Raw genomic sequence first — 12500 nt, 5'->3', positions numbered from 1 at the left:
ATCTAATTACAGTCTGAGATAAATTAAGTATTAATTCCAAGTTGATATAACTACTAATGACAAACTTAAGCTTAAAACCAATAACCAAAAGACATACAGTACTCTGAGAAATATGCTTATGTCTTTTACAACTATATAATTAAATAAAGTCAACCCCACTATAGTCAATTCTTTTTAGTGAGGCATATTTGCACCGACTCGCAGGGGTGCCCGTTTAGCTTGGAAAAGTTTCCCGCTCGCTGATTGGTTGGACAAGATAACTCTAACCAATCAGATAGCGAGTCGGTGCAAATGCGTCTCATTAAAAAAAATTGTGTATAGATACTATCATCACCTTCAATATACTATCTTTAGCTTATATTCCTTTACTGTAGTATACTATCCTCAGTATGTAAGCCCGTAATAGGCGTTCCTCTACTTCCTGTCATCTATTTGAAGAAAAAACTAATGGTCATCAAGTAAAAAATCTTTAAATTAATTTTGTTAGAAAAATTGATCTACATAACGAATGGCTCTATGTACTTAACTATCATATTGCATTTATGTGTTTCAGGTACTCTGTCAATGAATCCTTAGAAATTGGTTACTGCTCAAGAGAAGGCTTGATGTGTGTCATGATTTATTGAAACAAAATTGGATACACAACTAAGAGCTTAGAGGATTCATTTGATTTGTCTATGACACAAGAAATTTAGGGAGACCGAAACTTCGTTGGATAAAGAGAGAAGTGGACAACTAAGAATATCTGAAGAAAATATCAATCTTGTAAGACGGTACTATTATCGTTTTACTAGTTACACTACAAAGTCCAATCTTAACACTGCTACCAGACACTTATGGCTTCCACGTTCAGAAGTGCACATAATCCTACACAAGATCTTGCGACTGTACGCTTGCAAAGTGTTATTTATAAAGGACCTCGACCCAAATGACAAACCATGACTAGAAGAACTTGCAGTTAACATGCTCGAGTGAATTTCTAAAGATGTATCTTTCCTCAACCAAGCTAATGAAAAGTCAACCTTTCATATTTCAGCACACTTCACCTAGATAGGGTCATGTGCAATTGAATCATAGGTACATTTTTCCTTCAACGCAACAGCAAATACTACAGGTGTTTATCTCGACCTTTAGTCTGAATATGTATTCAACAAACCATCCTTTTTCAGTTAAATAGGGCACCACCAAATTGGGGTTGGTATGTTTGTCGGTTCCTAAATCATCATTTCCAGGCAGGTGGATTGGTAGGGATGGCCCAATTTCCTGGGTAACTCGTTCATCAGATGCCACTCCGATGGACCTCTTTCTATAGGTTTATATTAATGATACCATGTATCAAACAGAGAGAGAGAGAGAGAGAGAGAGAGAGAGAGAGAGAGAGAGAGAGAGAGAGAGAGAGAGGAGAGAGAGAGAGAGAGAGAGAGAGAATAGAAAATATAATCTGTAATTTTTTTTTTCTCTTTTTTCTATAGAAGACAGTGACCACCTTTAAACAAAAGAATGTCCAGTACCTAAACTGTTTACCAATGCTCCATAAAGCTACATTGTCAATTGGTGTTATGTAAGACAACAAGAATGCATGAAGAGTTTCCATAAGGCAACACGTGTTACATAGATAAGGATCACTATCCCCTACTGGGGTACCCCAGGGTTGAAAGGACTTCACTTAGGGAACACATTAATCTTGTCATATGTAAAGCAACTGAAATAACAGGTTTATCGCCGAGACTTAAGGGTGCATTTCCCCTTGACATGCTAAAGAATATTTATAATTCGCTAATTCATCTGCACCTGACCCCCGCTGGTTACATGGGCTGAGTTATGTGATAGTAGATGGAATGATAATTGAAAATATGAATTAACTAAAAGTTGATTTTTACATTTTGTTATTATTATTATTATTATTATTTTTATAAGCTAGGTTATAACTCTAGTTGGAAAAGCAAGATGCTATAAGCCCAAAGGCTCCAACAGGGAAAAATAGCTCAGTGAGGAAAGGAAACATGAAAATAAATAAACTACAAGAGAAGAATAAACAATGAATATAAATAGAAATATACATATATATATATACATATATATATATATATATATATATATATAGTTGTATATATATATATATATATATATATATATATAGAGAGAGAGAGAGAGAGAGAGAGAGAGAGAGAGAGAGAGGTACATAGTTGTATATACTGTATATATATATATATATATATATATATATATATATATATATATATATATATATATATATATACATATATATATATATATATATATATATATATATATATTTCTACCTCATACTTGGGATCGAACGCTGGCCCCTTCTAATGAAAGGCCAGGTCGAAACCAACAATGCCACGAGAGGCCATAAAAGAAATCGGAACCTAACGGCTAATCAGCTGTTCTAGGAATTACCTGGCGAGACATCAGTCTCTTACCAGCGAGTTTTACCCGACTTCCCAGCCCACCACGTGACACAATTGGTAGTAATTAATTCAAATTACCCCTAATGAGTCAATATGGATAAATATCAACACAACATCGTGTTCAAATAGAACTAAAAATTTCTACCTCATACTTGGGATCGAACGCTGGCCCCTTCTAATGAAAGGCCAGGTCAAAACCAACCATGCCACGAGAGGCCAAAACTCGCTGGTAAGAGACTGATGTCTCGCCAGGTAAATCCTAGAACAGCTGATTAGCCATTAGGTTCCGATTTCTTTTATGGCCTCTCGTGGCATGGTTGGTTTCGACCTGCCCTTTCATTAGAAGGGGCCAGCGTTCGATCCCAAGTATGAGGTAGAAATTTATTTCCATTTGAACACGATGTTGTGTTGATATTTATCTATATTGACTCATTAGGGGTAATTTGAATGAATTACTACCAATTGTGTCACGTGGTGGGCTGGGAAGTCGGGTAAAACTCGCTGGTAAGAGACTGATGTCTCGCCAGGTAAATCCGAGAACAGCTGATTAGCCGTTAGGTTCCGATTTCTTTTATGGCCTCTCGTGGCATGGTTGGTTTCGACCTGGCCTTTCATTAGAAGAGGCCAGCGTTCGATCCCAAGTATGAGGTAGAAATTTATTTCTATTTGAACACGATGTTGTGTTGATATTTATCCATATTGACTCATTAGGGGTAATTTGAATGAATTTCTACCAATTGTGTCACGTGGTGGGCCGGGAAGTAGGGTAAAACTCGCTGGTAAGAGACTGATGTCTCGCCAGGTAAATAATAGAACAGCTGATTAGCCGTTAGGTTCCGATTTCTTTTATGGCCTCTCGTGGCATGGTTGTTTTCGACCTGGCCTTTCATTAGAAGGGGCCAGCGTTCGATCCCAAGTATGAGGTAGAAATTTATTTCTATTTGAACACGATGTTGTGTTGATATTTATCCATATATATATATATATATATATATATATATATATATATATATATATATAAAACAGTTGGAAAAGCAAGATGCTATAAACCCAAATGATTCAACAGGGAAAAATAGCCCAGTGAGGAAAGGAAACAAGGAAATAGCTAAACTAAAAGAGGAGAGTAAACAACGAAAATAAAATATTTCAAGAACAGTAATAACATTAAATTAGATACTTCACATTTTCTTAATAAATGCTGATTGTTACATTTAAGAAAATGCAGTTTAATAGATATGTTACTAAATTAAGATAATATAATTCATAACTTTAATTGTGCTTGACATGGAGATAATTTTTCTTTAGAACTCCTTTCCATAGAAGCGATTTAATTTAAGCATTTTCAAAAAGGGTGAAATTTTAGCTCCCAAATAATTTGGACATATAGTTTTAAAATACCGATACGTATTTTCTTCTGTTTTTAAGTTAAATACACAGTTATATATTGATATATGGAAATAAACCAGGAATAAAATCTGATTTTTTTTTTTCCAAATGCTTCTCCTTTAGTCATTTGTCAAATGTGTAAAGGTTTCATATTCAATAAAGTCCTCGAATATTCATTATTTTGTGCCAGGTATTTTGAGTAATTCATTTCTGCAAATCATTGCAATGCCAGTCTGGCCTGATTTAATTCGTCTGAAAAGCCATTTGTCTACATATACACCGAATAGTCTGGCCTATTCTTTACAGATTCTCCTCCGTCCTCATACACCTGACAACACTGATATTACCAAACATTTCTTCTTCACTGTACTGTAATTGTTCATTGGCCAATTTCCTATTGGTAAGGGTAGAAGAGACTCTTTAGCTATGGTAAGCAGCTCTTCTAGGAGAAGGACACTCCAAAATCAAACTATTGTTTTCTTGTCTTGGGTAGTGCCATAGCCTCTGTACCATGGTCTTCCACTGTGTTGTATAAGAGTTCTCTTACTTGAGGGTACATTCGGGCACACTATTCTATCTTATTTTTCTTTCTCTTGTTTGGTTAAAGTTTTCATAGTTTATTTAAGAAATATTTATTTCAATGCTGTTACTGTTCTTAAGATATTTTATTTTTCCTTGTTTCCTTTTCTCACTGGGCTATTTTCCCTGTTGGAGCCCGTTGGGCTTATAGCATCCTGCTTTTTCAGCTAGGGTTGTAGCTTATTAAGTAAGTAAGTAAGTAAGTAAGTAAGTAATAATAATAATTATAATAATAATAATAATAATAATAATAATAATAATATTCTATCTTGTATGGAATTCGTCGGCATATGGTTGTATTCAAAATATATTCTTGTGATATCTTGAAATATTTTATATTAATTGCCCATTTTTTCTCTTGTGGTTTATTTATTTCCTTCTTTCCTTTCTTCACGGGGCTATTTTTCCCTATTGAAGACCTTGGGCTTATAGAATCCTGCTTTTACATCTAGGGTTGTAACTTAGCCAATAATGATAATAATATTAATATCAATATTAATATCAATATTAATATTAATATCAATATCAATATCAATATCAATATCAATATTAATAATAATAATAATAATAATAATAATAATGATAATAATGATAATAATAATAATAATAATAATAATAATAATAGACTCTGTATTCTCTTCGCTAATGAACAAATCCCTAAATGGTTATTATCATAATGATGCATTTATTCTCGAGGAAGGTATCCACTTCAAGTCCCCACTCGCGTATGTCAATAAAATACTAAAAAAAAAAAAAAAAAAAAAAAAAAAAATGTATCCTAGTTTTATCACTCTGAAAGGGGGCGTGGAAGATTTCGTCACCTCCCCCTTTTTTTCTCTTCTTCACCTTTTTCTCCAGGAAGAAACCACAGACAACACTCCGTCTCGGAGCCGGAGACCGACAAACACCCACCTTATCGACAAATTTAGGACCGGCAGCTCCTTTCAAGAGCAAGTTCCTCTTTAAATTCTTGTACGTCCGCTTGAACCCGATATCATATTTACGAGATTCCTTCATTTGTGGGAGATGTAGATAGCAGAGGCTTTAATTTAGGGAATATAATGAATAGGCGCCGACACAAACGCTTGTAAATTGGATGGGGAAAATGCAAATGAAAAGTAACATTTGGTGATGGTGTTCACTGGGGCTTCTGGTGAGTCCTCGAAGACTACAGGGGAGGAAACCTCCTTGTGAGAGGTCCTTTCATTTGGTGGTTAAAGTTCTTCAGTTTGATTTCCTGTTTAGCTGGCTACAAAGGATTTTTGTCGTTGATTATTCCTAAGGTATCACCTGGTCAGTTACACACATACGAACACGCTCGCAAATGCATTATACTGTACAAGTAAGCATACTTATATTGTATATACCTACTGTATATAAGTGCTATCAGAGCCGTGGATTAAATTTTTTTTTTTTAAATTCAGAGATCTTTAGGTTATAAAGGAGAGATTATCCAGTTTATAATCTAAGGCTTATTGAATTTTGAAACATTTCACCTTTCCCTTTTTGGTTTTTTAATCTTTCAATTTCTATATAACATGATTTCAAAATGGTTAATCATCATCTCTGTAGAAGTTATATTACCCAATAATCTCCTGATAACGACAGTTTTGTCGAAACAGTGCTGTCGTGAATAAATAAATAAAAGGAATAATCATTGTTTCTTTAACCAAAGGCTTACGCCTGAAAACTTAAAGGAGACGAGAAAATACGAGGATACCTGTAGGAAATACATTATCGATACTAAAGCAATCATCGTTAACGTAAATTGCATTAGATAGAAGCTGTGTTCCAAAAGCATATATATATATATATATATATATATATATATATATATATATATATATATATATATATATATATATATATATATATATATATACATATATATATATGTATGTATATACACACACACACACACACACATATATATATATATATATGTATATATATGTATGTATACATATCTATATATATATATATATATATACATGCATATATGTGTGTATATATATATATATATATATATATATATATATACATGCATATATGTGTGTGTATATATATATATATATATATATATATATATATATATATATATATATACTTACGGCAGTAACTTCAAATAAATAACACACCAACGCAAAAGTGTTTGAAAAGGGGGAAAAAAAATAACGTGTGCGTAAAATTGAAGAATGTTTTCCTTCATAGGATAAAACAAGAAAAGATAGACTTTATTACTTGTTCAACTGTTGCTCAAAGATACTAATCATGAGAGAGTGGATCAAACACAAGTACTAGAGATGGATTGAAAATATATAATAGGTGAACAAATAAACAAATATATAAATAAATGGAGGAAGAAAGATTGAAAGAAAGAACTAAGAGGCGAACTGAAAACATATAATAGGTGAACAAATAAATAAATAGGTAAATAAATGGAGGAAGAAAGATAGAAAGAGAGAATTAAGAGACGGACTGAAACTATATAATAATGAACAAATAAACAGAAAGATGAATAGATGGAGGAAGAAAGATAGAAAGAAAAAATTAAAAGGCCGACTGAAAATATATAATAGGTTAACAAATAAACAAGTAGATAAATAAATAAAGGAAAAAATATAGAAACAAAGAAATAAGACGCTGACTGAAAACATATAATAGGTGAACAAATAAACAAATAGATAAATAAATGGAGGAAGAAAGATAGAAAGAAAGAATTAAGAGGCGGACTGAAACTACATAATAATGAACAAATAAACATATTTATAATATATGAAAGAGTAAAAATATAAGTAACCAGTAAGTAAAAAAGGAATATAGATGGCTCTCTTGTGAAGCCGAAAGAATAATCTTCCCTTCAGTTCACGGTCATCCTAATTGGTTATTTTATATCCCAATTAATCACTCCACATCCCGGAATCCCTATCACCCCCGCCTGGTCCTTTTCAGGAAAATCTCTCGACGTAAATTGAAGAGGGTGTCCTTCCCAGAGGTACTTTAGGTCCTGCTGAATAAAAAAAAAAACTGTTCATGTTCTCCTTTCCTAGAACGGGAAGAACTTCCAAGGTTGTGTTTTAGTGGGAGTTAATTCTTGAGCACCGACAAGGAGAGGTGGGTTTGTTCAAGAGGCAAAACAGTTAGGGATATTTATCTTTAGTTTCATATGGATCTTTCAACGGTATGTGATTTTGATATTTAGGTGTATACTGGATGAGAAATCTGAGTTTCGCATACAGGAATGGTACACAGTCATATAAGTATATGTGTGTGTGTGTATATGTATATATATACAGTATATATATATATATATATATATATATAATATATATATATATATATATATATATATATATATATATAAAATCATATATGTGTGAGGGTTTCTTTATGTGACTGTGTTAATAACTATGTTAAATCCTTCTTTCTCCTTTAAAAACTGGTGGTATATTCTGCAGGTACTCAAGCGGGAAGGTCAACTGGGCATGCGTGCCCACGGAGTATAGCAATTCTTAGTAGCCATCCAACGAAGAACTAATTAAACCCATTATTGCTTAACTTTACTGATTTAATGGCTTTTTAGGGGTGGCTCTCGAAGGCGACATTTTAATCCAAAGAGTACATCCAATCACAGTCAGGTGGTTAATAGTTACGTACTCTTCAGGTCAGGCCAAAAGAAAGACAATGAATTTTTAAAACAAAACTAACGTGAATCAACCTCCTTTCTTATTACTAATTAGTCTTGGGTCTTTCTAATAGCGAGATGTTGATGGACTGGGAAAAACACATAAACACACCGGAAAGTCTGTGTTAAATATTTATTTTCATATTTCCTATGTAATTTTCTGTATCCCGACAAACCCGGAAACTCCAATGTATCACATCAGTGTTGTGTTTCAAATGATAACTCTCTCTCTCTCTCTCTCTCTCTCTCTCTCTCTCTCTCTCTGTCTGTTAGCTGACTTCCCATACTCTGAAAATAACAAGAGAAGTCTTTTATCTTTTAGTTTTAACTGTGAAAACTATGGATTATTTACTTCAGTTTTATATATCACTGTAATAAGGTGTATGAAAAGGGAGCCGGATATATGCACGCAGTGTTGGGGAGAGGGGAATGTAGAGGGAACCAAAGAAGCTTGAAGTCTTGTGATCCTGTCATGGGTTAATGCAGCACTGCTACACTGTTAGAAAAAACTGAAATTTTTATTGGAAAATCTCCGTAAAAATATACTGTTCTCAACAATCAATCAATCAACCGTGTTTCAGTAAAATACAAGCGACCGTAATTTTACCTTACTTTGTTATTGTCCTTTACGATGTTGGTGACCGTAATATCATTCACTTACGTCAAGATAACCATTTTTTAAACGGTAATAAAACCTAAAATAAATGTTGGCAGATTTTTACCGTTTTTTTTTTTTTTGACAGTGTAGAAACAATAGTTTCGACCTTAGATAGGTTTCCTTCTGTCCAAAAGCTCGGCAAGGATGGCTTCATTCTATGTTGTTATGTAGGAGTCCTTGGTAAAATAGATTGGGATCTGACTTGGCACTTGAAAGTCCTAGATTTAAAGACATGGTGTATCCTCTAAAAGCTTTGTTCCAAGTAAGTTCATTCTGAAAATCTATTTAAGAGGTAGTGGTTCTAGCGCTGCTACACTTAGATACATATTGAAACAATATGGGGATACACAGTGTATTACATATTGACAAGTTTAAGCTTAAATTATATTCTTTCAACACTTTTATATTTGTAAATGATTGTGATAAAAGCTGTCTTTAAAAGGCCTTTGGGAACTGAATTTTGTAATACTGATAGAGAAAAAAAGATAGAAAAGTATCATTAGAACACTAAAATTAAATTTTGTAGTAACGATAAAAAAGATAGAAAATTATCATTAGAACACTAAAATATGAAGCAAATGAAAAAGATTTGTCATTAAAAAAGGTTTTTGGGGTTAAATTTTATAATACTGATAAAAAAAGATAGAAAATTATTACTAGGATTATTATTAGGATACTAAAATAAAATTTTGTAATAATGATAAAAAAGATAGAAAATTATCATTAGGACTCTAAAATATGAAGAAAATTAAACAAGGAACTATCAAGGAAAACAAATCGCAAGGAAAGAACAAAATCGAGTTAAAGGAAAGACGACCCACTATTACCCCTCCCCTAAGGCCCTAGCCATATTGCCCTAATATTTCCCTCGTTTGCCCACACGCCCAACCCCTCTTTAAGCCCCTAACGAAATCCTTGAAGCGGGCATGGGTAATCCCCGGCCCAGCCATCATGCCCCGTGCCCGCTATTACCATCAGCGGGAACTATGGCACCTTTGACCTTGGGTAAACAAGGGGAGTTGGTCAGCTGAATGAGATGGACATGTGGGGTCATGTAGAGTGAGAGAAGAGGGGATGTGGCACTCAGGCTACAGCATCTGAAAGGGAGTGAAGAGAGGCGTATAGATCATTTTCAGTAGATGGAGGAAGAGAAGGATGAATGGGAGAGGAGAAAGAGGAAGCAGAGGGAGGCAGGAGGAAGGAGGTTGAGGATGTAGAAGAGAGAGACAAGGAAGAGAAAGAGGAAGAGAAGGATGAATGGGAGAGGAGAAAGAGGAAGCAGAGGGAGGCAGGAGAAAGGAGGTGGGGGAAGTAGAAGAGAGAGAGAGAGAAGGAGGAGAAAGAGAAAGAGAAGGATGAATGGGAGAGGAGAAAGAGGAAGCATTGGAAGGCAAGAGGAAGGAGGTTAAGGATGTAGAAGAGAGAGAGAAGGAAGAGAAAGAGTAAGAGACGGATGAATGTGAGAGGAGAAATAGGAAGTATGGGGAGGCAGGAGGAAGGAAGTGGGTGAAGTAGAAGAGAGAGAAGGAAGAGAAAGGGGAAGAGAAGGATGAACGGGAGAGGAGAAAGAGGAAACAGGGGGAGGCAGGAGGAAGGAAGTGGGTGAAGTAGAAGAGAGAGAAGGAAGAGAAAGGGGAAGAGAAGGATGAACGGGAGAGGAGAAAGAGGAAGCAGAGGGAGGCAGGAGAAAGGAGGTGGGGGAAGTAGAAGAGAGAGCGAGAAGGAAGAGAAAGAGGAAGAGAAGGATGAATCGGAGAGGAGAAAGAGGAAGCAGGGGGAGGCAGGAGGATGGAGATGGGGGAAGTAGAAGAGAGAGAAGGAAGCGTAAGAGGAAAAGAAGCATGAATGGGAGAGGAGAAAGAGGAAGCAGAGGGAGGCAGGAGAAAGGAGGTGGGGGAAGTAGAAGAGAGAGAGGGAGAAGGAAGAAAATAAGTAAGAGAAGGATGAATGGGAGAGGAGAAATAGGAAACAGTGGGAGGCAGGAGGAAGGAGGTTGAGGATGTAGAAGAGATAGAGAAGGAAGAGAAAGAGTAAGAGAAGGATGAATGGGAGAAGATAAATAGTAAGCACGGGGAGGCAGGAGGAAGGAGGTGGGTGAAGTAGAAGAGAGAGAGAAGGAAGAGAAAGAGTAGGAGAAGGGATGTAAGAGAAGGAGGGGGAACAAATAAAATAAGAAAGAGCAGGAGAAGGAAAGTAAGAAAAGTTGGAGAAACAAATGAAATGAAAAAATAGAAAGTACAAGAAGAAGACAGGTATAAAGCGGTGTGAAAGGAAGTTAAATAGCAAAGAAAAAGAAAGAGAAAGTAAGCTAATTTTGGGATTTGATTAGGAATTAATATTGCTGTTAAATTATTATTCCTGCTTCTTTTATAATCTAGAATATGACGTTAAAGGAAGAAAGGAAATCAATACGGTGAAGAGTAACGAACAATGAATGAGGTAATAAGCTAGGAAACAAAGATCTGCAGATTAAAAGAGGAAAATGAAAAAAAAAAAATGAAAAAAGGAATAGAAGGAAAAAATCGAAGACAATGCTTAATGAAACAAGATATCAAATATGAAGATATTACATAATGCATCACAAGAGAAAATTATGAATTTCAAAGTTGTGTGTCTTTTTAAGAACGAGAGAGAGAGAGAGAGAGAGAGAGAGAGAGAGAGAGAGAGAGAAAACTGAATAAACTAGTTATCAAAAAAAAAAATAAAAGGAAAAAATCGAATACATTACCTAATTAAGCAAGATATCAAATATGAAAAAGTTGCATAATACACCCCAAGAGAAAATAATGAATGACAAAGTTGTGTGTCTTTGTAAGAGAGAGAGAGAGAGAGAGAGAGAGAGAGAGAGAGAGAGAACTGAATAAACTAGTTATCAAAAGCAACATATGGAATCTTTAGAGGCAGATAGAGACACACTTTACCAAGGAATGGACTTTCATTCCAATCTTTCAGCCACGTCTAACCCAGTGTATAATTAGAGATAAGAGAAGTGTCCCCTTGGGAGCCCAGCCTTTAAATTAAACTTGACGAATAACGAAGATAATAAGGAAATCATCATGATTAAGACCAAATGGTGAAGTTAACATGAACAAATGATTGATCGCGATGGAGAATGAAAGAAGATATTCAAGTCAATGGGATGGGTGGAAAAAGCAAGGAAGTCAAACACAGATACCTTTATTCAATTTGATGACTAGAACATTTTCAGCTCTAGGTTATTATCATTCTACTACAATAATCTATCTTATAGCTCTTCCTCTTTTTTTTTTATTTTTATAGTGCATATATGGAGGATGTATTTTAATGTTGTTACTGTTTTTGAAATATTTTACTTTAATTGTTCAATTGCTTCTATATTAGTTTTTTTATTTCCTTGTTTCCTTTCCCCACTGGACTATTTTTACTTGTTGGAGCCTTTGGGTTTATAGCATCTTGCTTTTCCAACTAGGTTTGTAGCTTAGCTGGTAATAATAATAATAATAATAATAATAATAATAATAATAATAATAATAATAATAATAATAATAATAATAATAATAATAATAATATATTGATCTTATGTATCGCTGAAATTTTTGTAATATTACAATTACATAAAGGATGTTTTCTTAAATCTATTGAGAGATAATGTAAACAGAGCAAATAATATTGTAAAGAAATATAAAAGGAAACTTTCAATTCTAATAATACAGCAATAAAAATGATTTTAGCAATTTTAATAACAATGAAAATAATTTCAATAATTTTATCAATGACA

Source organism: Palaemon carinicauda, chromosome 24 (genome assembly GCF_036898095.1).
Source record: "Palaemon carinicauda isolate YSFRI2023 chromosome 24, ASM3689809v2, whole genome shotgun sequence".
In the NCBI taxonomy this organism is placed as follows: Eukaryota; Metazoa; Arthropoda; class Malacostraca; order Decapoda; family Palaemonidae; genus Palaemon; species Palaemon carinicauda.
Note: the sequence above shows the minus strand (reverse complement) of the source record.